The sequence below is a fragment of the Cryptomeria japonica genome, chromosome 1 (assembly GCF_030272615.1).
Source record: "Cryptomeria japonica chromosome 1, Sugi_1.0, whole genome shotgun sequence".
Classification (NCBI taxonomy): domain Eukaryota; kingdom Viridiplantae; phylum Streptophyta; class Pinopsida; order Cupressales; family Cupressaceae; genus Cryptomeria; species Cryptomeria japonica.
In genome coordinates, this window is record NC_081405.1 from 12,896,906 (window position 1) to 12,903,846 (window position 6,941).

Consider the following 6,941-nt stretch of genomic DNA (forward strand, 5'->3'; position numbering starts at 1 on the left):
CGGTGCTTGCAAAAAGCATAGGCTCGTATGGTATACGAGGGGTGGGGTGACGTCCCCCCCCCAAAAAATAAAATAAAAATAAAAATAAAAATATATAATTTTTATTTTTTTTAAATATAAAAACTTTTACAATGCAAAACTGTGATTTTTCTTTTTGAAAATATTTCGAAATTAAAACACTTTCACAAAAAATAATAATATTAGATTTTTTATTAAAAAAAAATCATACCGTACGCCTGATTGGGCATTTTTTTTTCTCCAATACTCAAAATTGACTTGATTGGGCATTTTTTTTCTCCAATGCTCGAAATTGACTTTTCACCCAATATAAATGAATTTATAGTCAAAATTCATGGAAACGACCACCCGGACTCAATGACAATGTCGTATCTGGTCTAGGGTGCTTCTATAAGATGTTGCTCCTCAGATCTGCCTCTTGACCTCCTTCAAAGACACAATAAAACCTCTCCAAATGCTATGCAAAGGTGCTCCAACCACTCTGATACCATGTGAGATTATGCTTGAAGCAACCAAGATCAAAGAGACCAATAGATAACACAGTGATGAGAGATAAAATATGACAAGAATAAACTGTATTCCTATCAAGATGCAAAAGAGATTAACGATCATCAATAATTACATACAATGTAGATGAGCTTGCTTATAAAGGTAAGGCTAAGAGACAAGAGAGCACACAATGATGACATGTGGCTAAATGAGATGCAAGGGTAGGTAGGGGTAGGTAGGAGAAATAGTAAAATATTCCACATGAGGTGGATCACCCACCAAAGGTGGGATGTAACAACAAGATAAGATCACTAAAGGTGGAATTTCTCCTACATACACACTCCCAATGTATGCACATGTCCCTAAATGTCTCGTATGCAAACTACAATGTTATGCATGTACCTAAGTAAACTTAAGTAAAGTGTAATTATATCTAAGATGAATAAATAATTACATCAATAGTGTGCAATTTTAAAATATCCTTGATTGTGCTTGTGTTGATTGGTGTTTTGTTGTGTGGCTAACTTTATATATTTTCATTGGCCAAGGAAATCATTATTGTTGTATTGGCAAGCTAGTGGCTTCTATCATTTCTTGCAGGTGCTATTCCTCCTTCAATGATCGAGTTCTTGGTTTGGCTGTGCGCATTCATATATTGCTGCAATTTTATTGAGTCTTTGGATTGGTCGATACATTATTGCTTGAACAAATTTCTATATAGTTCTTGCAAATATTTTGCTTAGGATTTTGCTGTTTGTTTGGTGGGCCTACTCAAAGCATAGGGAGGCGTATTTTCTGGGAACTGTTTAGTCCCATATTGTCTGCATTGGGAAAATTATGGCTTTAAAACCACTTTCACTTCGATAATACAACCGAGTTTTTGTTCACATGGATTGTTTACTTCCTTGTGCGCACTGTGGATAGTCTCTCTTGAGTTTTCTTTCACTTGGAGGTGTGGTAACTTGGCGTGAAGTAGAGTGATTTGATCCTCACCCATCTTTGTGTCATATTTGTACAATGAAGTTCTCTGTTCTAGCACACCTTGTGAGTATAGTATTTGGAAAGGGATTAAGGCTGGAGTTTATAGAGTTATTTTTGAAAATGTTAATACTAACATTTTGGAGTCAATTATTCACTTTGAATGTTCTCATGCTCTTTCGACTGACTCATATTCGAGAGACATATGGTGGTCATGATACTCCACCATCTCTCAAGGCTCCTCTCTCCGACTCTAATGTGCCTTTTCATTCTTTAGAGCAGATAACCCATGATTGTGATTCTTTAAAGGTTCTTGATTCTTAATTAGGATAGTTGATCAACCTACATTTTCATTTAAGACTTCCGTCATTTATAATTTGTAGGATTATCATTGTCTTCCTAATTGGGATTCCTACTTGCCAGACATTGGTACCTTGTCCGCGAAGTCTCACATTTCAAATTTGGGGCTCATTTGAGGGGATTTGTCTTCTCTTTTATGACAGTCTCATCACATTTGGAGATTCTTCTACATTGTCTTTGGAGATTGACATTCACGAGTCTCCTCCTTCACTTGATTTGTCACATTCCATGGTTCACTTTGATCATGAGCATGTGATGGCTTCTTCAAGCTTGGAGACTCCTATTCAATTTTGAGAGGCATCTTTGCTATTTGATGACAATTGTGGAACTAGTGTTGTCACTTCATCTTTGTCTTTGGATCTTGATCCTAATCAGACTTCCATTGGTTCCTTACTTGCCATTGTTAGGGTTTAGTCAAATCCAGAGCAAATACAAATTAAAAAATAAAATGTAGATTTGAATACACAAAGAAGAAGAAGAAAAATACACAACACAATAATTGTAGAGATTTAACGTGGTTCACTAAGGTGGGCTACATCCACATAACACAATCGTCCAATCTTTTCTTACTATCCAGCAAAACAGTACAACATCATTACAATGCCCTTTTCATTCCAACATCTTATAACATGCAATTTTAGGGCAACCCACAAAGTCGGATTTTTAGGGCTTTTTTCAATGTCGGTTTTTTTTTCATGAAAAAATTTGCCAAAAAAATTTCCTCAAGGGCTGCGCTCCCAACCCTAGCAAGGATACATTACGTGTGTATAGTACTTGCATGATTAGTCACCACATACCAACAATCACCTTCTCTTATAATTGGGCATGTACTTGATTTGTTCATGGCATCTTCTTCCAAGGACATGGTGACATATGAGTAGATTTCAAAGACTTCATCATTCTACATTTAGATGTCGCTTCCTGATTTCTATCCAGAATGGGAAGCATTCATGCATTTGTACTTGGTTTGTCTTCTTCCTAAGGGGAGAAATGTTGTTTGTAGGCATTGGACTATGTTTTGTCTCCAAGCACTCACCATTCCTACAAGACATTATCCATCAAGGGGGGCTATGCAGTCTCTCTATTTCCTTCCTACGGGGGGAACATTGATTGTATATACATGATGTATGTAGTCCTTGGGGGGTTTTGAGTCCTTCATGCATCATGGTTTTTTAATTTGTTTTCTCTCTTTTGGAGAGGAGTTTTTTCCCATGTGGTTTTCTCCTTTTCTCTGCTTTGTGAGAGATTCATTTCTTTGCATTTGCATTGTACATGGGCACCTAACATGGCCTTGTAGTTGGAACCTATATTGCATCTTTCTCATATTGCATAATAATCTTCTTCCTAAGTTGCACTTAAGGGGGGGTGTTGGAGTAAATTATTATTACTCACATGCTTAAGTTTACTTAGGTGTTGGAGGCAATTTATCATTTCTTAGGTGTTAGGTAAGATTCATATTATTTTGTTAGTTCCTACATCTAGTATTTTGTGTTAGGTGGTTGTACCTACCTTTTCTCCTCATTGGTGCTTGCACCCTTGCTCTTACCTATATAAGGAGAGCTTATTTACATTTTGTTTATCTTGATTTATCATTATTTTTGGTGAAATATTTGTCTTCTCTTTGTGAAGGTTATTGTGCAAGTTGCAGGTCACTGAGTGGAATGAATATTCTAACAATACCATTTTATAGGGGCATCTTTAAACCTTCTAAATTGAAGTACAAGATAATATCTTAGGTGTCTAACATGCAAACTTCTAGCTTACTAAATGTAAAGGTGAAGTTTGAACTACTATCAAAGAAATATTTTTCAAAGAGTTCCTGGATAATACTTGGAATGTTATGTCTTCCTTCTTGCACTATAATCTTTCCTATTGTTAATCATCAAAGCTCTGTTCATGCTATAATTCCAACTAGTTGGATATAGGGCTTCAACTACTATAAAATGAAAATATAAAAAATACATGTAAATTCGTAATTAAGTTATCTTAATATGGAATTAATATGTAGGGTTCTTATCTTCATATCATGCTTTAATCAACTACTTTAACATTCTTAAAACAACCACCTTTGATGCACTAAAAATAATAATAATTGAAAGATAACATTACCATAAGATAACAACAACAAAGAGGCACAAATCACCACATAAAGATGACATAGTTGCATTATCTTTAAATGTAAGGATACAATATATTCACTTTCATCACTTTTTCTAAATCTCTACAATTGATCACTTGAGTAAAGAGATTTTCCTCACATCTCACACATTCCCTCAAGTACTAGCAAACATAAGTTTCTTATTTACCATTTTTTTCTTTCTACTTAGTATCACCTTAAACACCTATTAAATAATCTTTTCATCCCCAAAATGAGATGTTCAAGTTGGTTTCACATCTCAGCATCTCTTCTTGAAAACTTACAAGCTTGATGAACATAGGCCAATGTAAGTTGCAATCAAATTATAAATACCCCATTTAGTTGCAATAAGAAGTTGAATGTTTAAAACAACCATAACAATCAAGATGCCTTACCCTCATAAATAAATAAATTAGTTTTTTTTTTTTTTGACAATTAAATAGCTACTAGGGACAACACCTTTTGTATTAAAATAATTTTTTTTAATTACATATCAAGTCTATCACCAACATCTACACCCTTTCAGACTACTAACTGCAACTGTCTAACTATGAAGCCCATAATATTACAAAATTGGGCAAAGTGAAGAAGAGACACCCAAAACAAAGGGCAACCACATACAAAATCTACCACTCACAACTCCTAACTATAGACTTTTGCTCAAACAAGCAAAAGAGGAAAAGATAGACCTACTGCCTACCATAGCGCACACGATTTAAGAAACTATATCAGGCCCAAAGAAAAACAAAAAAGGCCAGAGCCAACATGTAAAAGAAAAGGGTGAAGGTTATATGTCTTCTGCATCTGCCACGGCTTCCTGCATTGCATCTTCCTCTTCCGAGTCATCCTCCAAATTTTGCATCCTACGTGCCATCACGACCCTTGACACCAAAGGACACTCCATACCGTAGCCCACATGAGCTTCAGAATCAACCAATTCATTAACACTGCGGGAGTCATTCAATATTCATTCTTCTCCACGACCCAAGCCCTAGTTATTACCAAGGGCCTCTTCTCCATTCTCTAGAAGGCCAATGTCTTGGTACCCACTCAAACCCTCAACCTCCACATAGCTATTCCTCCATGCATTGTCAAAATTTGAGAGGATGCTAGTAACACGCAATAAGAAGGCAATGTTGCAGTCCTTCACACGCTACTTGTCCACCAGTATTTGCGGTTCCAGAGTTTGAACGACCACATATTTCTTTACCTCAGCACCCCTACAAATAGACATATATTGACTCTGCGGAAGGGGCAGATGTAGATTATCAACCACATTATCCAAAACCACATCAATTTCTCCTAGAAAAGAGTGTCAAAAAATCATTTGGCAAACCTTCTTGGCTCTAGATTTACTAACACCCATGTATTATCAACATAGCAACAAACACCACTGGGATATCAAAGTTTACTCGATTGTGATGATAAGCCCGTCGAAACGCCTCACCAAGTACCCTCTTAGTGGCATGAAGAATGAGCGAGTGTTCTGTCACCAAAACAGAGAGCAAACTTTTGTTTGTGATTATCCCTACGAAGGCCATCTGGCGCTCCGTAGCCTCCAACAAGATGGGCATGTCAATATCTAAATTTTTCTACCTCTCACTCTCTCCATCTCAACAAGCCAATTCTAGGTAACAAAGAAAGTAAATGGGTGTTAAGCCAACTTACTTTATATATAATTTCCTATCATTAAGTGAAATGATCACAATCACATAGTAAATTGTTCACCATATCGTTCAGCTTAATTGCACTGTTCTTTCACACAAGTCCCCATGTGTGTGTTGTGCATATCAAAGCATGATTTGAAATTACACCTCAATTATAATGTCTTTTCTCTCAAATATTAACCCAATACGACGCAGAAGGTTGTCTCTTCTTATAAGAAGTACACAAGTGTAATCATGAAAAAGGATGGGATGGATACCATGTTTAGCCATAATAGTATATCGCCTCCAAATCTGAGAATAATGTAAGTATCAAGTCTTTTTTAATAGGTTTCAGTGTTGTACTTTCCCTCTCATTGCAGCCTCCTTAGCTAGCTTGTCCGCCAACTCATTACCCTCCTTGTATATGTGGCTCACCTTAAAATTGTCCAAATTGTCTAACATGATTTTAATTGGGTGAACCATCTGATTCAAAACCCAATTCAGGGTCTCATTTTTCTGAATTGCATTGACAACAATTAAAGAGTCCCCTTTCAAATGGACACTTCTTAACCCCATTTCAATTCCAATTTGTAGCCCTATCATGGCCGCATGAAATTCTGCCACATTGTTTGTTGTATGCCCAATATGTTGAACCACCTCCCTCAGGGTAATACCATTGTCATCCCTAATTATACATTCAATACCAGTTGCTCTAGGATTTCCCAGAGATGCCCCATCAAAACTGATTTTCATCCACCTTGGTTCCGGAGCACACCAATGTGTGGTAGATCTAGGATCAACGATCTCGCCATGGTTGTTGAATCCAAACAATGATGAGATGGAAAGGCTAGGAAAGGCCAGTTTAATTTTGTTATCCCAACTGGTATACATGTTTTTCTTGAGTGTTTTCTATTTATCTACTTCATTGACAGGTTCCACTAGCTGTATTTCAATCTTTTGGCATAATCTCTCTGACTCCGTGCTTTTGTCTTGAAAAATTATGCGATTGCGTTCTTTCCAAATTTTCCAAATTAGTAATGAGGGCAATATATCATATATCTCCAAACACAACCTTTTGTGGGTTTTTGGGCCACATTCTAAACCAAACATCAATCCCCATAGGCAGCGGGCAACACCAACTAAGTTTACTCATGAAATTCCACCAACATTTGGTGGAGAATTCGTAACTCAGAAGTATGTGATCCACCGATTCATAGTTATTCAAAATAGGACACATTTGCCAAGACCTTGAATTCCAAATTTCATTAATCTGTCACAAGTGAGAAGTTTTTTCTACATTGCCATCTAGGCAA